The following is a 23,324-nucleotide window of genomic DNA, read 5'->3' as shown; positions in this document are numbered from 1 at the left end:
TTATTCTAATCACTCTTCTTCAATTTCTTTGCCACATGGATGCTCATCTTGATTTTGGTGAAACTGCACAAAATGATCTGATGGTTAAAAGGTTGCAAACTTCATTTATTAGGAAGCTAGAACGTTGCCAACAAATTAAAGCCTGGTCAGGGTTCACGGTTCAAGGGCTAGGGACTGCATGGATCGTTTTTTTCTTTAGCTTCCTTTGTTCCAAAATAAGTGTCAACTTTAGTAGTAGTTCAACTTTGTACTAAAGTTTGCACAAAGTTGAGACACTTATTTTGGAACGGAGGGAGTACATATTTGCTATGATCTGTCAATCATTGAGATGCAATAGCATGCAAGTTAGTCTCCTTTGTATTTGATGAAATGTTGCAACAGGCAACCTTGGACGCAAGATACATGTAACAGAAGCTGGGAGCTTCATAGCATTGTGAAAATTTATCTTGCTGATAAATTACAGTACGTACTATACTAGTACTTCCTCCGTTCCTAAATATAAGTCTTTTTAGAGATTTCACCATGAACCACATGCGGATGTATATAGATGCATTTTAACTGTAGATTCATTCATTTTGTTCCATATGTAGTTCACCTAGTGGAATCTGTGCAAAGACTTATCTACTAGTAATAGCTAGCCCCCACTACTAGGAATTCTCTATCCTCTCCTTGAGCCACATCATCAAAATTGATGTAGCCATTAGATGAAGTAAATCAGTCCATAATAGCCGTCTGATCTAGACGTTGAGAGGCTCCGCACTAAGCCACATGCAAGTATGCAGAAATACCGTGGCATGCATGTGAGTGGGTTTTAAATCACATCAACATGTCTGCATGCAAGCATGCACCGGTAGCATGCATGTAAGTGAGCTTTTAAGTCCCATTAACATGTCAAAAAGAAAAATACAATCCCATTATGCAGTAGGAGTTGGTTGATCTTTTTTCCTTACGTGGGATGATATAAATGATGATGGGAGTTTATTTAGTTTGGCTACCACATTTGTCATGCGGTTATAGAGTTTTTTTTAGTTCTATGAAATCGATAATTTTGCGCAGAGAGATATACGGCTGTTCTGCGGCAACGCGCGGGGACTCATCTAGTAATATTTAGGAACGGAGGGAGTACTATGTAAAGAGTTAGGTGTCGCACGGTGATAGTGTGAGGTAGGCCATGTAATCACTGAGTCTGCGTGTTTTCACTACTCTTGCACTCCTCCGCTGTAAGAATGGAGAAAATTGTAATATAGTGGTAGTAGTACCTCCTTTAGCCGAAAGCGTGGGACATCCAGCAGTCCTACCACCTCAGTAATAAAGACCAATGAGCCGTCAAATCACATAGACCCAACAGTAAGTTGAACAGACGAAGCAACCATCACTCTTGCGCCAGTGAGAGGTCGCGTCCCCTCTTCCCGGGCATGAATGCGACACTAATTCTTTGGAGCGGCGCTGACCATTTTCGGCGGGAAGCGCGCGCGGGCGATGGAGGGGCTTTGGGTGGGCCAGGCTGGTGAGGAGCGGGCGTGGCAGCTGTCCGCATGTCCCTACCGGACACGCCCGGAAACGAGAGGATGCACCGACTCTCGCGGCTAAAATCGTACACTACACACCATCTCTCTGTAGGAGTAGGTCAATCTGTCGCTCTCTCTAACACACACATGCTGTTAAACACACACACGCACATGCACGCACCTTGGTCCCGTTTCACCTTCTAACGTGACTTATTACACATAGACGCAGGGAGTAGTAAGTATACGAGATACGGTGGCACACTGACTTAAGTCGAATACAAGTGCCCAAAATTTGTGTGCATGTTATAATAAGGATTCACTTAAAATAGTACGTGAGCGAACAGAGGGATCGATTGGACAGTGTTCCCGAGCAGTAGCGAGATATGTGAGGTAAGATACACTGCTGGCGCTTTTAATTTTTTTTATTAATTTGTTTGTTTCACCCTCTAACTGGTGGGACCCAACGTACTACGTGGAGAGAGGTAAGCTGACTAAGGCTGCATTATTTCTGCACCACTATGGATAGTCTTACCACCAAAGCCACATGACACGATTGTGATTGAAATCCCAATGACACCCACACACACAAAAAAAACACGGCATGCTTGTCACCCGAATGCAGGAATGTATAAAAGGTTATTTTCCTCTCGTTGAACATAACGGGACGGTTGTGTAGCTGGTTAGCCTGTTCGCTCATCAAACTTGAGGTCTCGGGTTCGATAACTACACTTGAGCATAATTTGTGTCAGGAGGATTCTTTGACTGGTCAAAATTGATGGATACGGAGCTATGCGATCTCGTAGTGATCGTATAATCACCTCATCATGTATAAGCTGCAGCCTCGGCACTTGTTTTCTAGGGTTTGCACGCTTCACACTCTCTCTCCAGTATATATATACACGCTGGAGCCTCAGCGCTTGTACTTGCTCTCTTCACACTCTCTCGCCCTCTCCAGATCTAAACAAGACTTCGTTGGCCTCTCTCTCCCCTCACTGCTGCTCAAAGAGCCGGTAGGATCCGTCTTCCGGGAAGGGAAGGAGGCTTAACGCTGTCACCGTCGGCGAGGGAGGGAATCCACTACTGGCGCAGCTGTTCACTTTCCACCCAGCGGCGGCGTGGGAGGGCCTCCAACCACTTCTTCTTCGCCGCCGTCCCGTCGCCCACCGAACCACGCCCCAACAACCTTAAGGTATAATTTACTTACTCCACATGCATTGCTCTAGCTGCATGTATACCATGAATCTAGGACGTGGTTGAAAGAGGAAAGGAGTGGGGGAAAGTAGTGGGAAAAGTTGTATATAGCATGAATCTAGGACGTGGTTCAAAGAAGACATGAAGGGGGAAAGTTGTATAGCATGAATCTAGGAGGTGGTTCAAAGAGGAAAGGAATGGGGGAAAGTAATGGGAAAAGTTGTATCGCATAAATCTAGGACGTGGTTCAAAGAGGAAAGGAAGGGGCGAAAGTACTAGTTCAAAAACGAAAGGAAGGGACAAGGCTGTAGAGTTTGAGCAGGACTAGATTTGCTGCGCTCACATAGGGAAAGGTGTCTAGAGATAACCAAACTGGGACCAACACAAATATGCTCCTTGGTTGTTTGTTCTTTGTTGCAACAGACTGTGCATGACCACAGTACATCGGTAGATGCACATGGTGCTGGTGCATCCACTGTTCCGTGCAACTCATTAGCTGTTGTTAATCTAAGGCCCTGTTTGGTTAAAAACTCCCTAGTCCCTACCTGCTTGGTTCTAGGGACTAAACATGGACTAGAGGTTATTAAATGACATGCTAAAAGACCATATTACCCCTAGTAATGAACTAATAGAGACAAGGTGCGATGCGTGGCAGGGGTAACTGTTGGAAAAAGTCGCAAAAAGACTCCCTCGGGGTCTTCTTTCTTTAGTCCCAAATGCCCACTTTTAGTCCCTAAAAGTCCCTCCTGTTTGGTTTAGATGGGACTGACACATAGTTTTTTTAGTCCCTACACCAAAATGTCCCTGTAAACAAACACCCTCTAATAATGCCGCTAGAAAATTGATGCAATGCCACAGTTAAAAGCAAATTACATGTTTAACGAATTTTATTGTTAATATAATCTGTACATTAATATTAATCAATGCCACCATTTGAGAAATGCTACTGTCTTTCTTTCTTTCCCATTTAGACAAGGTAGATGCTTCTTTTTGTTGGCTTCTGTGTCATCCACCGTTATTGACCACTAATTGTTTCCTTTGCACCTCTATGTAAACAGGGTTATCTACTTCACCTCGTTGCCATTGTGACCTTTTTGTTGCACTGCACAAAACATTTTTGTTTTAAGAGTGTTTTGTGCAGTTCAACCAAAATGTCACACCGATAACATTGCTTGATTGCTTGATCTTAGTGGAACTGCACAAGAGGAGATCTTACTTCCTATTCGTAAAGGCAAATTTGGTTCAGATCTTCTTCTTGTGAGTTGTTTGAATTCCGCATCATGAGAGGTCAGTACTAGCCTTCTTTCACATGATTCTGCAGTGTGCTTTCATATGTTGTGCTACTTGTATGATAATGTTGCTTGATTTTAGTGAACTGCACAAATGGAGACAAGACTTCCAATCTGTATGTGCACCATAATATACCATTGAGGTAAGATAAGGATATTTCATAACTGTTGGCCTGTATTTTGCCACTTTCATTAGAAAATTAAGTTTAGTACTATACTTGTGCTCCTTAATTGACATGCCAAATCTTACATTGAAGGCGAAGCTTGTCTGTTATTGAACCAAGTGATGAAGGGGAAGAACAAGCGGAAGAAAAACAAAAATCAACTCACGGTGCTGTAATGAAGCACTGAAACTATGATGACACAAGTAATGATATAGTTTTGCATGTTAATTTATTGCTATGGCTGGAACGAGCAATTGTTTTGCCACTGATTTGATGCCACTCTTAATGTAATACGTAATTATCTCTACTTGTGCAAACAGGGATCTACTTTGAAGATACCATATATTTTAGTGGAACTGCACAAAAAGATGTTGGAAACATTAAACTAATCGAGGAGTATATAGTAAGCATGGCCACCACCGTAGATAGCAATAGATGGTTCCGGAGAAGTGCTTCATCTGTATGCTCTACACAATAAGCCTCCTGACAAAGGTTGGTACTCGCCCACTGATTTCATCCATATGATTGAGCTTTGTCATCTCTATTGATGTTGTGCTACTGTTTAGATAATGTCATGAAAAAGTGGTATTGTCCTTGAGAAGTGCTTCATCTGTGCTGTTTTAAATATTTCCTTTCCTTTTTTTCGAGCAAACACGGATGCTAGCATATAGTAGTCCTCTTGTCTTTGCACAACAGGATCATCTTCCTTTGAAGAAGAATATGGAGTACGTGAAGTGACTAGTTCCGATTATGCCAGGATGAAGGAGCCATGTCTATCTTCTCATCAGAAGGAGCAGTTGAAGGATGGTTACATTACTCCCCACAAGACCAAACTAACTTCAGCTCAGTAGGACTGACAAATCTTCATTTTTTTGCTGCGATGCGCAAGTACAATGTTGTTCTAGGATTCTTTCTGGTGAGTTCCATTTTTCTAAAAGTGTGCTCTACATGGACCATGTAGGTGCCTGTTGAAACTGTCGATTCATAGTACAACTTGCTTTATACTAATCACTTTTTTGTATTTGTGCAAACAGGGGTGCTCAGCTTGATTTCAATGGGAACTGCACAAAATGTTCATGAATACATCGAATCATTCATTTCCATCACAAGAAAGGAGGTGCCGATAAGTTCAAGGCATTGCAACATATAAGGGCGAAATCATACAAGCTACGCGCGAATTTGGTTGATTTTGGTGGAACTGCACAAAAAGAACAACTGGTTTATTTAGCACGAGGTGCCATGTCAATGTCCAAGCTGATGGGAAACCCTGCCCATTCCACAATCGTAGGCATTTGATATTTTGGAATGGGACAACCTTGTCAAATTTTGCTCATTGATTTTAGCAAGACATGCGTTTGATATTTTCGAATGGGACGCCCTTTGCTGTCAGCAGCGTCGATCAATTTTTTCTTTATTCTTTAGTTGTGAAGTAAATATTGCCTCTGACATGTGAGTCGCTGAGATGCATAATCATCAATTGTTTTGAATGTTTTCTATGAATTGCCAGGCCTGTGTGTTTGATTGCAATGTACAGAAACACTAAAAAGCTGCTCAAACTCTTTGTACTCCTTCTGCTGCTTTTTACTTCGCACATTGTGAAAGTGCATACTTTTTTGTATAAGATTGGTCAAAGTAGAGATACTTTGATTGCAGACAAAACTTGTATGCAGACTAGAAAGGACCGGAGGGAGTACATGTGAAACTGCTGCAAATGAAGTGATCACCCTGGGAATAATGCTAGTACGTATTGTTTTGCATGTTCATCCAATGCCAGCGATACAGGAATTCGAACTAATCGAAATAAATTCATTCATACACGGTCGGATTTCATATAAACATGCCGGATTTCATTACATTTCATACATTCTTCAACTAAAAGGGGGTGCACTGGAGGTATAATTAATTAACCGAAGCTACCCACCTGTGTCCCGCTGAGCCGAACAGAAGCTTCAGTGACTCAACTGCAGGTGCAGTTGCATAACTGACATGTGGCCTGTTGGGCCCACGTGTCTGTCAGCCAACTGCACCAGCAGTTAAGTAGAAGCAGTGTTGTTCTCCAGGGCAGCTCTCTGACTCCACGTCGCCGCCAAGAAGCTAACCGGCCATCAATGGTCAACCCGCCTAGCTTGGCTTCAATCAGAGGTTAGCAACAGTGGCCTTACTTGGACCAGAGCGGTGGAGACCTACCGTGTTCTACTCTTCCTCGTTTTCTGTGTGGCACGGCCTCATTGGCAGCGGGGCGGGGCCTTGGTAGAGCTGGTGATGTCCTCTGTCTCGTTGCCGGCGGGCGGCACCTCAGCGGAGCGGTGGAAATCCTCCCCCACGTTGCCGGAAGGGTGGGGCCTCGGCTGAGCCAGCGATGTCCTCTACCTCGTTGTTGGCGGGGCGGGGCCTCGTCAGAGCCGGCGGTGTCCTCTGCCTCGTTGTTGGCACCGCGGGGCCTCGGCGGAGCAGGGCCTCGTCGACGCCAGCGGAGCGGGGACTCGTCGGAGCCGGCATTGTCCTCTGCCTTGTCCTCTGTCTCGCCAAACAGCGTCTCGCCCGCTTCATCACCCTCTTTGCCAGCCTCTTTGTAGGTGGCCACAGCCTCCGCCACCCGCATGTGGTACTGCCAGCGCTCGAGGCGGCCCTTGCGGGCGGAGCGGTACGAGTCAAGCATCGCTTCCTGCTCCACCCGCTCCGCGGCGATCTGCTCCTCCGCCTGAAGGTGCTCCTGGAGGAGATGGTGGTTGTAGGCAGCGTCGGCCTGTGCCTCCCAGAACTTCTCCTCACGCATCTTCCTCACCGTGTCCATATATTGTTCACGGGCCTTGTCGATGGTCATGGTGCAATGCACCGGCGAGGATGGTGCGGAGGAGGGGGTTGGCGCCGGATTGTCGACTACCATGTTCTCCATTGGGACGTCGTCGTCCTCCGGCTGCCTACCGGCCAGCCGGTCGGCAGCAATGGCTTCCATCTCCTTGTGGTCCGTCGTCCGCCCGTCCCGAAGAGCGCTGGAGTGCAAGGAAGCCATGGTGGACAGTAGTGGTGTGGACAGGAGAAAGGGAACGAATGCGGATGACTGCGGCTATGGCCGGCGGCAGCAGTTTATATAGCGATGGTGGGCGGGCGGAGGGACGGATGTGTGGCGTCGGAGTAGCTGCCTCGGCAACCGCATATTGTTAATGTGGGTGGCAGATGGACGGACGGACGGCACTTGGGTCGTTTGAAGGCGGAGCCATCGCCTGCAACGGGAAGTGGGGCGGGCGGCGCTGACTGTTTCGGGCGGAAAGCGCGCGCGGGCGAGGAGATGACTTTACTTGGAGATGATGACAATGGGGACCCACCAGGGCCATAGCCTCACGTACGCAAGTGCCTCCTTATTATATATATATATATATATATAACTATAATATATTTTGCTTCCTCCTGGTTTCCTGACATCACGGTCCCACACCATTGTCAATCTATGTAGTCCCTCCTTTCCGGTTTATAGGGCTTATCTCAAAATTTAAGTTTTTCCATTTTACAAGGCTCAATTTGGTTGTTTTCCATCACATGTTCAGATTCCAAGGTGCATTAAATCATTGCATGCAAGTATTAAGAGAAAATTGAGCAATGCATGTACTTTATGCATGCATGCATTGCAATCAATGCATTGATAAACATAATTTTTTGAGGATAACAAGAGCATTAATTAGGTGCTTTTGCAAAACTACAAAAAGTATTCCACCACTTGCCATCTACCTTGATTGGTGAGATTATTGAATTGAGAACTATAAACAGGAAAGGAGGGAGTAGTCAATAAACGAGAGAATTGCACAAGAAGCGGCCTACAGCTGGGACCTAGCGGCTTGAGCAGTATTTGTGTTTTTTAGGTGTGAGCACTGCAGAGTTTTTCGATGTTTAGCCCAGATATTAATTTTTCTCCTCTGAACAACAACAAAAACATCGATGCAGGTATTAACTGGGTGGGATGTGGCCCGTCTAGCCCAGGCCAGATATCCAGCCCAGATATTAATTTTTTTCAAGATGAAAATGGCTAGCCCAACTATACTTTTTTTAGGAATACCCAGGAAAGGTCAAGTTGTTATTCTCCGCCCCGCTGGGCTACAAATCTTTCCTAGGAGGGATGCATTAGGCTTAACAAGAAAATCGGCTTTAAGAAATAATAAATGGGATGTAGTTATAAAAACTGGGCACTAACTATAAAAAATGCACCAAACACGTAATTAGTTTATAAAATATTATTTTTGGATATTGAAAATTTTAATTTCATTAATTGTTGCGAGCGCAATGTTTCGTTGGATTTTTACGTAATATAAATTTATATTGAAATTATATTTAATCTAACTAGAAATTTTGGGATAAAAATATTTCGGATCCCATCAAAATGTGGGAAATTTTAATTGAATTCTGTTTTGAACGGTTGGTTGAAATGGGCTATACTTTTAACAAACTGTAAATGGGCTGTAGTAAATTCCATTAGAATTCAAAAATTGGATACACATTCTTAAAAATCTCAAATGGGCTATAAGTTCTCTGCCACACACTTCTGGCCTTAATAAGTTGACGCGTCCCCTAAAAAAACAGAGTTGACGCGTATGCAAGGCTTTGTCAACTTATAGTCAACACACGGTTCTAGCAACAATGGCTGTTGGATGTCCATCCAACGGATGCCATGCTTCTTCTTCAATCTCGGATATTCTAGCTTCACCCGCCCAAAAAATGATTCCTCCCCTTGACATCTGGGGCGCACCGTTTCGGAAGCTGACCTGTGGGCCTACTAAGTTGACATACCAAGGGTTTTGTCAACTTAGTCAATATAAACGATTCTAGCTGAAGTGATCGTACGATGTCCATCCAACGGCCATCGTGCTTCTTCAACCTCTGGTCTTCTTGCTCCAGCCGCGCAAAGCAGCGCTGGTCATGCCGCCTGCTCCTGCCTCCCGTGGTCGGCTGTGCTACCGCGGGGGCCTCACCGCCCCCTACTACTCCCACCGCTGGCCAGGCCATCCCTCCACTCACCCACAACCCCTATATTCTACGGCGACGACAGCACAGCCGAACCAGTGAAGCCTCATACTCCTCTCCGCATGTGCATCCACTGCCGCGTCTTCCCCGGCTCCACGTCGTCCCTTCCTAGGCCTCGCCGTCGTCCACCGTCGTGGTGCTCTCAGCGCAGCGTGGTCAATGTGGTCAAGGAACGACTTCCATCGGACGTGGACTGTACGTGGGGAGGCTGACAGCTGGGTCCACGGCAGCCGCAAGGAAGTGCCTCCTTATTACGCGCAAAATAATTATTCCTCCACCTGACAGCGGGGACCCACCGGATGGGCCACCGTATTTTGTGAAAAAAATGATTCGCCCCCTGACTGTTGGGACCCACCAGCTACATCTTCGCACGCGAGGAAGTGCATCCAGGAAAAAAACGATTCACCCCCCTAACTGCTGGGACCCACTAGCTACATCTTCGCACGCAAGGAAGTGCGTCTGGAAAAAAACGATTCGCCCCCCTGACTGCGGGGACCCACCAGCTACACCTTCGCACGCAAGGAAGTGTGTCCGGGCAAAAAAAATGATTCGCCCCCCTGACTGCTGGGACCCAGGAGCTACACCTTCGCACGCAAGGAAGTGTGTCTGGGCAAAAAAAACACAAAACGATTCGCCCCCCTGACTGTAGGGACCCACCAGCTACACCTTCGCACGCAAGGAATTGCCTGATAGTCGGGACCCACCTGGTCGAAGCGTACGTAGCTTTGTCATTCTGGTCGCGAACGTGTACGTACATATGTAGTGGTGGATGTAGAGGCGCGCACATGTCGTAGTAGAGGCGCGCACGTAGCATGTACACGTACGTACAACGGCCAGGGTGCAAGAATGAAAATACGGCCACGTATGTGTACATACGGGCGGGGTCTCAAACGCCTACTCGCGCATACGTACGGCCAGGGCTCGTGTACATGGCTAGGTCGGAACGGAGAAACAGCATGGTCATCATGTTCATGGGGAGGCAACAGAATGCGTCGTGTTCATGGGGAGGCAACAGAATGCGTCGTGTTCATCAGGAGGCAACAAAACGCGTGGGAGCCAACCGGCTGGGTTGGAACGGAATGCGTCATCGTGTTCATCGGGAGGGCTTGGACAGAACAGGCGATGGAAACGAGGCCTGGCATACCGCACAAGGAAACAAACCTCCTACGATCGAAACAGGGGTCCTGATGATCGGGAGGGGTGTGGGTACCGCAAAACGGAGGAAACGGACCTCCTACAGTCGAAACGGGGGTCCTGTTGATCGGGAGGGGTGTGGCGTACCGCAAAACAGACAAAACGGACTTGTGTTGGAGCGCTACGGTCGAAATGGGGGTCCTGTTGATCGGGTGGGGTGTGGCATACCGCAAAACGGACGAAACGGACTTGTGTTGGAGCGCTACGGTCGAAACAGGGGTCCTGTTCATGGGGAGGGGTGTGGCGTACCGCAAAACGGGACTCCACGGGATACTCTTCATCTCCACTGTCGACCTCCTCCAGCCTCCATGGGCTACCGTCGACCTCCTCCAGCCTCCACGGGCTCCTGTTCTTCCAGCCTCCACCGCGCTACTCCACCGGCTATTGTTCAACCACCCCTCCACGGGCGCCCCTCCACCGTCTACTGTTCATCCAGCCCTCCACACCACGGGGTCTTGTTCATCCAGAGGCAACGCCACCGCTCACTGTTCATCCAACCCCCCCGCAACGCTCACTGTTCATCCAATCGATCGGCTTCAGTTAGCAGCAATAGCAAAGGAATCGCTCGATCGGGTTCAGTTAACAGCCATCGATTGATCGCTCGGGGTTCAGTAACGCATAGCCTGCAGTGCAATCGCTCGGGTTCAGTTAGAGCCCAACGCCTCACTCGGGTTCAGTTAGAGCCAACGCCTCGCACACACGCGCGTACGTGTACAAGAGAAACGCGCATCGCTCGGCCCCCGACCTCCCACCGTAACTGGGACTCCCCGAAATTTTCCTCGCCCTCGCTTCTACCATAGTTTTTTCCGTCATGGACGGCCCAAAGAATGTCATGCAGATGCGTCTTCGGGCCGCCCAGGACGAAAAGCCCATTTTCTGTCATGATTTTTTCATAGAAGTAGGAGCCCACCATATCTATGATGATACCGGGTTTTGTCACAATTATCGTCATAGAAGTGTTATATGTATGACAGAAAAAAATTTCGTTCGGCCCAAAATGTCACAGATGTGTCTTTTTTTGTAGTGTCAAGAGTTGGCATCGGGGCCACCCAGGAAATAGTCCAAAGGGGAGTTTGTCGGAGTGGCCGGGAGAGTGTCATGCAATAGATTGGTTTTGTCGAAATGTCGTTGGTTCACCCGAATGGGAGCACGAGGCCATGAGTTCCCTGATGTGAGTACACCGTACTAACCTCGGCAGAGTGTATAATCTATCAATAGCCGCACCCTCAGTTATGAGCCACATCGTACTGGGTCACACTATGGGTCAACAGTAATAATAATCTGAAGATTAAACAACCCTGGTTCGATGAAGAAACAAGTTGGTTTATCTTTATGTGGTCACGAGATGATCATGATGGTACCGTTGATACCAATGTTGGTTGATCATGATGTGTTCGCGCGATGATCATAGACATAGATCAAGCTCCCTTGGTCATGTGTTGATCACTATGGTATTGTTGATACCAAGCTTGGTGGATCCTAAGGTGATAATACGTCTCCATTGTATCTACTTTTCCTAACGCTTTTACTCTTGTTTGGACTCTAATTTGCATAATTTGGATGAAACTAACCCGGACTGACGTTGTATTGAGCAGAATTGCCACGGTGTTGCCTTTTGTGCATAAATAAAAGTTCTCGAAATTGGATGAAACTTTTTGGAGAATTATTTTGAAATAAATAAACAATATTGGAACCAAGACCCACTGGAGGGGGGCCCCAACTGCCCACTAGGCCCCAGGGCGCGCCATCCCCCTCTGGCGCGCCCTGGTGGGTAGTGGGGCCCACGACGCTCCGCTGACACTAATTCCAACTTTATAAAATCCTATTTTTTAGAAAAAACAGGAGAGGAAGTTTCATCGCGTTTTACAATATAGAACCGCCGCCACCTCTTGTTCTTCATCGGGAGCCAGATCTGGAGTCCATTCGGGGCTCCGGAGAGAGGGATCTTCCGTCTCCGTCATCATCAACCATCCCCCGTCATAAATTTCATGATGCTCACCGCCGGGAGTGAGTAGTTACTTCGTAGGCTCATTGGTCGGTGATGGGATGGATGAGATTCATCATGTAATTGAGTTAGTTTTGATGGGGCTTGATCCCTAGTATCCACTATGTTCTGAGATTGATGTTGTTATGACTTTGCTATGGTTAATGCTTGTCACTAGGGCCCGAGTGCCATGATTTCAGATGTGAAGCATTTATGTTTTCACCATTATGTTTATGTTCATGATACGATCTTGCAAGTTTTATGCAGCTATTACGTCTTATGATTCGTAAATCCCAAGGTGACAATAATTGAGATACTTTCCGGTGATAACTATTTTTTGAGGAGTTCATGTATTCACTATGTGTTAATGCTTTGTCCCGGTTCTCTATTAAGAGGAAGCCTTAATATCCATTTGTTTCCTTATGGACTCCGCTGCCACGGGCGGGTAAGACAAAAGATGTCATGCAAGTTCTTGTCCATAAGCATGTATGACTATTTATGGAATACAAGCCTACATTATATTGACGAATGGGAGCTAGTTCTGTGTAGCCCTAGGTTATGACTGTTATATGATGAATATCATCCAACGAAATCACCGATCCAATGCCTAAGAACTTTTCACATATTGTTCTTGCTAACTTACTATTGCTATTGCTACTGTCAGAACTGACAGAAAACTCTTGCTACCACTGTTACCATTACAATTGCTGTTACTATTGCCACTACCAAACTATCAAACTATCATACTACTGTGCTACTGATCACTTTGTTGCAGATATTTAGTCTCCAGGTGTGGTTGAATTGACAAGTCAATTCCTAATATTTACAAATATTCTTTGGCTCCCCTTGTGTCGAATTGATAAATTTGGGTTGAATACTCTACCCTCGAAAACTATTGCGATCCCCTATACTTGTAGGTTATCAAGACTTTTTTCTGGCACCGTTACCGAGGAGCATAGATATATTTGTTGGGTCACTTGGGATTTATATCTATTGATCACTATGAAGAATATGAAAGATACCAGAACCAAGATCGTTCCCTCTAAGACAAGGGGAGGTAAGGAATTGCCATCTAGCTTTGCACTTCATTCACCTTCTATTTTGAATAGACTTGCAACACCACCACCTGCTATTAATTCTGATATGTCGCAAGTTATTGATGATGCTACTTATTCTATGAATGATGCAGATGATGATGCTAGTACCTTGCTTGATGACAATGTGCCACTAGGTGAATTTCTGGATGAACAACTTGCTAGAGCTAAAGATATTGAGAATGCTGAAACAGATGAAATTACTGAAACTGAGAATTATGAAACACCTATTAGACCTAGCTCTCCTAAATATGAATTGCCTAAGATACCTGAGGATTATGTTATGGATGGAGAGGTTGCTAGGTATTTTCTTGCTTGTAAAGATAGAGATGATCTTAAGAAATTATTATGCAAGTTGAAACAAAAATTTGAATGCTAGAATGAAATGTGATCCTAAGTTTGCTACTTCACCTATCTTTATTACTGATAAGGATTATGAATTCTCTGTTGACCTAGAGTTAATCACTTTGGTTGAATCTGATCCTTTCCATGGCTATGAAACTAAAACTGTTGTGGCATATCTTACTAAATTAAATGATATAGCCGCCCTATTTGCTCATGATGAGAAAATTCGCTGCTACTATATTCTCAAGTTATTTCCATCCTCATTAAAGGGTGATGCTAAGATATGGTACAATACTCTTGCTCCTAGTTGTGTGCATAGTCCCCAGGATATGATTTATTACTTCTCTGAAAAATATTTTCCTGCTCATAAGAAACAAGCTGCCTTACAGGAAATATTTAACTTGTGCAAATTGAAGAAGAGAGTCTACCACAAGCTTGGGGGAGGCTTCTCCAATTATTTAATGCTTTGCCTAATCATCCTCTTATGAAAAATGAAATACTTGATATCTTCTATAATGGACTAACCGATGCTTCTAGGGACTTCCTAGATAGTTGTGTTGGTTGTGTTTTCAGGGAATGAACCATTGAACAAGCTGAGGAATTATTGAATAATATATTGAAGAATTATGTTGATTTGACACTTCCTGAACCACCTCCGAAACCCACTCCAAAGAAGAGGGGTATTCTATTTCTCAGTCCTGAAGATATGCAAGAGGCAAAGAAATGTATGAAGGAAAAAGGTAATGAAGCTGAAGATGTTAAAAATTTACCTCCTATTGAAGAAATACATGGTCTTGACACACCACCATAGGTGGTAGAGGTAAATTCACTTTTAAAGTTTGATGAAGGTGACATCCCTCATAACAAACCTCCTAGTCAATGCTTATGTGAATTTGACAATTACATTATGAAGCAAGATCATTTCAATGCCTATGTATTAAAACAAAATTCTGATATGATTGCTTGCTTGAGTGTCTTGTTATTTAGAATCACTAATGATGTTAGAGGAGTAGGAAAACATGCTTCTATGGTTCAAACTCAGTTAGAACAAGTTGCTAAATCTCAAAGTGAGCTACTCAATGAAATGAATAATAATATGAATGATCATGTTGTTAGAGTAATGACTAGAAGAGGCAAAATGACTCAGGAGCCACTTTATCCTGAAGGTCACCCTCAAAGAATTGAACAAGAATATCAAAGAACTAATGTAGATGCACCTAGTCCTTCTAAAAGGAAAAAAGAAAAAGAAAAATGATAGGACTTTGCATATTTCTAGTGAACATGAGGTAGAAAAACCTTCTGAAGATAACAATGATGCTTCAATCTCTGATACTGAAACCCAATCTGGTAATGAACATTCACCTAGTGATAATGAAAGTGATAATGATGATGTTAATGAAGATACTCAACTAGATAATGATGTTGAAACAGAACCAGCTGTTGATCTTGATAACCCACAACCTAAAAATAAACACTATGATAAAAGAGACTTTGTTGCTAGAAAACATGGTAAAGGAAGAGAGCCATGGGTTCAGAAACCCATGCCTTTTCCACCTACACCATCCAAGAAAAAGGATGATGAAGAATTTGAATGCTTTGCTGAAATGCTTAGGCTAGTCTTTTTGCGTACTTGTTTGAATGATATTTTAAAGATGTCCCCTTATGATAAATATATGAAAGATATTGTCACTAATAGAAGAAAAATAGCTGAAGCTGAAATCTCCACCATGCTTGCTAATTATTATTTTAAGGATGGAGTACCTAAGAAACTAGGAGATCTAGGAATACCAACTATAACATGTTCCATCAAAAGAAGTTTATGTCAAAACTGTTTTATGTGATTTAGGAGATGGTGTTAGTGTTATGCCTTTCTCTTTATATAAAAGACTTGATTTGAATAAACTCATACATACTGAAATATCATTGCAAATGGTTGACAAATCAACTGCCATACCTATCGGTATTTGCGAGGATGTGCTCGTTGTTGTTGCAAATGTTACTATCTTAACAGACTTTGTTATCCTTGATATGCCTGAGGACGACAACATGTCGGTTATCCTTGGTAGACCCTTTTTGAATACTGCAGCGGCTGTTATTGATTGCAATAAAAGCAAAGTCACTTTTCATATCAAATGTAAAGAGCATACGATGCATTTTCCAAGGAAACAATTTCAAGTGAATGGTATTAATGTTATTAAAAAGTCTCCGACAATTACTATTGGAAGATTTCAACTCCCTCTTCCTACTGTCAAAACGAAATATGAAATACTTATTGTTGGGGATATGCATATCCCGTTGAGGTAACTTAGTGTTTTTATGAAAATTCCTCGGGTTCATGTTAATCGGAGAGTGATTGTTAATAAGACTTGATCAACCTTAATAATTGATTATTTTCAAGAGGCATGTGGTCGATAAATTTAGTAGGCACAAACTTCTGCACCCACTTTTTATTTTCTGTTATTTTGAGTTAAATACTATAAAATGTTATGTTTATCCTATTTTCTGAATTTTTCGTGCAATAAGAAGGTGCCCAAAAATAAGGGATTTTTACGTATGTGCCCGTGGTTCCTTAGCTCTAATCATTCGTCCCCACGCTCTTAACTTCTGCTCACTTTTCCCCACTTCCTTGTCTGAAATCCTCATGAATGATTACAACGTAGGATGATGTCGGGTAAAACCATTGACCGTTAACTCTGACGAGAGGGGTCGCATTGAGACATGTCACATGAGCTTGTCTGAGGGATCCCCTTTTCTGGACCTAGAGCAACGACATCACCATGCCGCTCTCCCCTCTCAGCCGTTGTTGTGTAGCCTCCACTGCTGTCATGCCCTCCAACCACTAACCCCATTTCGCCTTTGCCATTGTAATGACCAAACCTCGAAGGATTTGAGTCTTTGTCCTTACCGTGCTAGTCCCTGGATCGACCCCGCGCGCGCTCGAGACCCCGTATGCGGGCAAAAACCATCGACGAACCCTACCGCAGCCTTCTTCCCCTCGCCACTCGTCCACGCGTAGCCATAGGGCAAAACGGATCTCGGCGAAGGAACTCGAGACCGCCGCTGTTTGTTGCTCCGTTCCTTCGCCGTAAGAGCATCTCCAGCCACACTGTCTGCTTCACTTGTTTCCTCGCTCAAAGCCGCCCTCGCCTGACGTCTTTGTGTTGCCGAAAACGTAGCAGAGGGAGAGGAACAAGCCGGCCGACTTCACCGGAGTTTTGCCGGAGTTCACGTGTTCGCCACCACTGTTTGAGGACGCCCCATCGTCCTTTAACCCGACCAACGCCTACGCCACTCAACGCCGCACCCGCCCGTCACCTCGCCTTCGCCGGAGACCCACCGGAGGAGCGCCGCCGCCAACGCCCGGGACCGCCGCCACCGTCCTCTGCTTCTGGTGAGCACGCATGCGCATAGGAGCCTTTGGCCAATCACAAACTGTCACGTGGCAAACTGCTACAGGCGCAGCTACAGTGCCGCACAGGAACCAGGAGATTTCTGTTTCTTTTGTTTTCACAGATTTTCATCCAAAATTCAACTAGCTATATCTCTTATTTTATAAGCCCAATTTAGGTAATTCTTTTTCCCGTGCACTCACAAAAATCAGCACATTATCACAGAACCAAACCTTCCGGAGGCCATAACTCTCAGACTGTTTGTCAGAATTGAGTGTTTCTTTCTGCATTGTGACCATAGTGCAATTTTGGTGCTATTATGCTATTGTTGTTGAGTTTTAAGAATTGGTTTTCTTGCTGTTGGTTTTTATTTTGGTTCTTTTCATGTTCCGATGATTGATTTGTTGAATTGTGTGAAACGTGTAGATTGTCCGGAGTTCGACGCGAACTATTGTCAGGAGTGTGACTTTCTGAACTAGAACCAATGCAAGTTACATGTTGATCATCCTTTACCTATTGTTTTCTATGCATGTAGTTATATCACACTATGAATATATACATGTGTAGGATTACTATATTATTTTGCTATATGCTGTTGAGCTATCTTCCCGTCTTTTCAAATCGTGGTAGTTGTAGTTGCTATGCTTTGTAGACGAGGGTGGTTCGTGTATACATTGAGTTTATGTGAGGATTACAGATTTAACAAAATTGAGTAGTAATTAAGGATTTACCTCTGGGCGGAAGTGGTATTGCTTGGTGTCGAGGGAAGGCATCATGGGGTCTTGCACCTTTTCTAAGGCCATGCGCCCATGAGACTGCGCCATAAGTGGAAGAACGCCCAGGTTTAAAAAGATCAGACAGACTTAGTGACTAGTAGCTTCCATGTGCGGCCACGGGCTATATGGGCTCTGGTTTAGTTGATTAGTTGTTGGAACCCTTGCCTAGATAGTGTCGACAGATGTAGCTTATGTAGGTGGGATGTGGCCGTCAGGTGGTTAAGGGAACCTCTTCTAAAATACTTCGTCTCAATCTTCGGATTGGGTCCAGTGGGTAAAGTGTACTAAACTCTATAGAGTATTTAAACTAATCATGATTAGACGTGCCCCCGGTTATGGGCAAGTTTGAGCGACTATGCCATTATAGTTGTTGGATGATCTTGACAGATGTGACATTTAATAATATTTGTGGGCAACTTAATAAAGGGTAGGTTGGAGTTGATTTTGCCAACTCAACCTTGTGTATTTTATTGTAGTAATAAAAGAACTAAATAAAAAATTGACTATTAGGTAGTTATTAGGATAAAATCAGCTTTCTGCAAAAATAAACCCTCAAGCCTTCCTTTGTTGTACTATGCATATACATGTAGGTATACTATATTATTACTCCTGTGTAACTTGCCAATACATTGAAAGTATTGACCTATAAGGCTGCAACGTCTCATGTTGCAGGATATTCACACGAAGAGTAAGGTACCGTTAGGGTCGCGAGTCTGCACTCAGCATCGCCAATGGGCTATGATGGGACTCATCGTTATTTTTTGCTACTTTCCGCTGTTTGATTGAATAAAGCTAGCCAAGTGCTATGCATATTGTTTTATTTTATACATTCTGGATCACACGTTGTAATAAATGATGCACTTGCTATTCTGGTATTCATCTATACTGTGTGTGCCAGCGAGTTCGATCCATGGACTAGCACGGTAAGCATAGAGACTCAAATCCTTCGAGCTTTGGTCGTTACAGCCATTGTCGTGCCCTCCACCAGATCTACCCCCACACCCCCCTCAAGATTAAGCAGCAATTTCAGGGGACCAGGTTCTGAAGCCCATCGACTATGGAGAGGATTGGGTTGAATCGGCAGCGGATAATTCATGGATTACACCTGGGTAAGTGTCGTTTCCCCTGTAACATATGTGTCGATTCATGCATTTGGCCCTATTTGACAGCTAGTCGCGTGAATCGATCAAATTTTGTTGTATTGTTCCCAGCCTAACTGTAACCTTTCCTTATTTGAATGGAATAGGATAGATCATATGCTTGCTTTCCGGCTGGCGGTTAGGATGGAAGTTAGTGTGTTGTGCAGTAGAAACCCGCATATGATTACTGAATTTTTCTATCCAAAGGTGGTAGAAACAAGTATGGCGTTCAAAGATTTCCCTACCGATGTTGTTGAACTGAAATTTTTCAACAATACCGAGCAAATGTTTCTCCCACTAACTTGCGATGAGCATCTTGGGTTGCCCTTTACTTTGAACGTTGAAAGATGCTTTGGTAAAATCCTTATCGAGGTGCTTCAGCCACGCAATGAACATGACAAGGGGAAGGATGTTCAGAAAACTTCTGTCTCTGCTAATAGCGAGCGCCCCGGCACTCCTTGTAGGTCAAAACCAAGCAAAGCTATTGGTTCTGAAAGTCACAATATGTATGCTGAAGCTTCTTGTGCCACTTCTCCTATTGCTGCTATAGCCGATGTAGAGCAAAGATGCAGAGCCAGACAAAGAGGTGCCTCGAAATGATGATGAGGATGAGAATATGTTCCCTTATCTTGTAGATACTGTCAGCAAACAAGCAATGGAAGATGAATATCAGGAGCAACCTATCAGTCGTGCTAGATTTGATGACACTAACGATGAAGAGAGGCGGGAGAACATTGACAACCTAGTTTTAGATGAATATGATGGTGAGGACATGCCAACAATTGAGTGGAAAAGGGAAGATCCTCAGCTAGCTGCCGGCACCATATTCCAGTCGATGGTGGATTGTCGTAATCCAGTGAGTACATATTGCATTCTCACTGAAAATACATATGTGGTTGATAGGAGTGAGCCAACAAGGTTCACTATTCATTTCCCATATGATAGATGTAGATGGAGGTTGCATGCATCACATATGTTGAGGAGCAAGTTTATTCAGGTTTGTGTATTTCAGCTTATACTGATTCATTTTATTTCCAGATCCTTGTATAATGTTTTCTAATAATATTTTGTTTGGGGTCCCATTTTGTTTCAGATAAAAAAGAACCCACACCAGCACACTTGTCCACCTGGAGGGGAAGGAGGGAAGGCTAAAACAAAGCTAGCAAAGACTAGGTGGGCGGCAGATGTAATTTTGGATTGGTTGAGAGAAACACCAACACTTGGCCCAACAACACTCCATGGGAAGCTAGTTGAGAATTACAAGATTGATATACCTTACATGAGGATTTTCTATGCTAAGGAAATGGCTCTTGACAGGATTAATGGTCCTTGGAATGAGAGCTTTCAGTTACTATACACATTCAAATCTGAAGTGGAAGCTGCTAGTCCAGGGAGTGTTGTAGAGATTGACAAGCATACAGTTACATACAAAATAAAAGGGAAGTCATTTCAGAAGGAGTGCTCCAGGAGGGTTTTTGTTTGTTTCAAGGCTTGTTTGCATGGGTTTATTGATGGTTGCGGGCCCTATTTGGCTGTTGATGCAACTGCTTTGAATGGAAGGTGGAGAGGACAACTAGTGGCAGAGTGTTTCAATGCAAAGTCAAATCATTGGAAGGGCTTCTGATATGGCAAATATTTGATAAGATTCGGCAGATGATCATGATAAAGATGGCTCTTCGCAAAAGAATTGTAGAAACAGAATATGTTGGTCATCTTATGCTCCCATCTCCTATTAAGTCACTGCATGCCAAGGCAAGAGGACTGAACATGAAATGCACTCGAGCGGCGACACACGAGGCTGAGGTAACATATACTAACAGTAAAAACAGGGAATGGAGATATCCAGTTAACCTAGCAGCTAGGGAATGCATTTGTAGGCAATGGTAGCTCCATGGGAAGCCATGCATAAATGCCCTACATTTGATGATTGTTATAGGTGGTGAAGATGGTGAAGTTGATCAATACATCTCTAAATATTTTTTTGTTGCCAAATTCAAGGCTGCTTATGCTTCCAATGTGGCTGCACTCTTGGGAAAAGACCAATGGAACATAGTAGATCCAGAGTTCAAACGATAGTCTCCTGTACTGACGAGACCACCAGGAATAGAAGGAAGAACAGGATAAGAAGAGGTGAAGAGGGTCGTGTAAAAAGACAGCATAAGTGCAAAAAATGTGGAACCCTAGGGCACATTGCTAGGAAATGTAACAATCCGGTGGATGCTTCATTTGGAGAACTGGAACAATGGGCAGCAACAAATGTAGAGGAGAATACAACATTAGAGCAGATTGAAGCTAATATAGAGGAGAATGCAGCATTAGATCATATTGAAGCTAATACAGAGGAGAATGAAGCAGCAAAGCAGATTGCAGCTAATTCAGAGGAGAATGAAGCAACCGAATTAGCATTGCCGGCAGCTTGGTATGTGTGCAAAAACCTTCCATTTTTATGCATTTCTTCTCTTTTTATCGATGGCTTATAATCTTTTTTGTGTTTGGCCTAGATCTAGGAAAATTAGAGGAAAAGGAGAGAAAAGGCCAAGAGAGAAAAAAATTGAAAAATATGAAGCCATGGCTTATGAAGGATTTGAACCCCGTCAACTGGCCAGTGCAACTTCTCTATCAGCACCTCGATAGCCACCACCCGAAGTGAATATCAAAAGGAAGAAGAAAAAGGTGGACATCCCACCTAGGGAAACCAGGAGCAAGGCTGTTAAGCCGTCTCAGAATACAAGGAGCAAGGCAAATATGTGGAATGCAAGTTGAGTGCAAGTTGTAAACTTTGAACTTTAAGGATTTATACTAAGGTTGTGAAAACTTGTATGGTTTAATAATGCTATTTGTACTTTGATGTGAAATTTGAGGCAAGTTTTGAATTTGAGGCATAATAAATTTAAATCTTAGGAAAAATTGAATTTGAACGAACAGTTGAACTCCGATCTGTGGTATGATCTTGGAATGTTTGCTGAACTATTACAAACATTAGGTGATCCATCCGATCTCTTTTGCGTGGTAAAACTTATAGTCATGGAAAATTGCTCCAAATATGCTCTGAAGCTAGGGTAAACTGCCCCATTTGTAATTAAGTAATTATTGGACCTACTCTAAATGAGCCAAATATTTTTTATTAACAACTATTCAATCTATATAGTGTAGATTCGAAGTCTCACTATTTATTGAATTAATCTTCATTTTTTACATTTTTTTGAAAATAATGTGATTTAATAGAAAACCATTAAAACACATTTAAAATATGAAAAAAGAAAACTAAGTTCATATCCTTCTTATTCACTTTGAAATGAAGCTTTGGTGATTTTTTTATTTTTTATTTTATTTTAGAAAGCCCTACCTCCTTTCCTTGAACTCTCTGCAACGTTGTACGTGATAGCTCATATGTGTGATGGTTTTTTCATGAAAATGTCCATAGAACGAGTTTATGATTTTTTGTTGGTAACATGTCACATAAGACAACATTGTGCGGAGGTTTTATATGTTTTCGTTTTTTTAACTTAATGGTTCTCATTTAACCACGATCGTGCCAACTAGTTTTTTTTAAATGACCGTAGACCAAGTTTAGTATTTTTCCTTGTTAGTGTGTCTTATAAAATGTCGATTCGTGAAGGTTTCATATTTTTGGAATTTTTTAAATTAGTTATGCTAAGTCAGACACTAGATAACCCCGTTGACCAACTCAAAACCCCTCTAAACCCGCGGGGGTTCGCCTAACCCTAGTTCCGAATAGTCATCCGATCATACCCTAGTGCCAAGCGACATCCCTCAGATATGGTCTTCTAGAACGAATTCTGAGGCCAGGCTGCGTGCAGACTCCGCGCTATTGGATCACCAGGACGGCTCCGCATTGTTAGATCCTTTGGCGATCTGTGAGAGGCGATCCACAAGACGTTGGTTGTGCTCGCCCACCATTTCCTCACATGTCTTCTTCTTCTGCGGCCACCAATGGAGCCACTCGTCTACTTCTTCTCCGGCAACTAGATATGTCGAGCTCCACTTCATCCTCCCGCCCTCTTGGCCCCAGTATGGTCCAGTGCCGATGGAGCAATGCCCTGACTGCCCACGCACCGCGCCACTAAAAAGGTTGACTTCGAGGAAGGACAAGAATGGCAACTTTGGGCGCGAGTTCATGAAATGCGAGAGCAAGCTAGAGGGGCAGGTCAGATCTCATGATTTTTCTTTGACCCTTTCTTTTTCTCTTTGCTTCTAATTCTTTTTTGTTGGATCTG

The sequence above is a fragment of the Triticum dicoccoides genome, chromosome 6B (assembly GCF_002162155.2).
Source record: "Triticum dicoccoides isolate Atlit2015 ecotype Zavitan chromosome 6B, WEW_v2.0, whole genome shotgun sequence".
NCBI classification, from domain to species: Eukaryota; Viridiplantae; Streptophyta; class Magnoliopsida; order Poales; family Poaceae; genus Triticum; species Triticum dicoccoides.
This window is presented reverse-complemented; position numbering follows the sequence as displayed.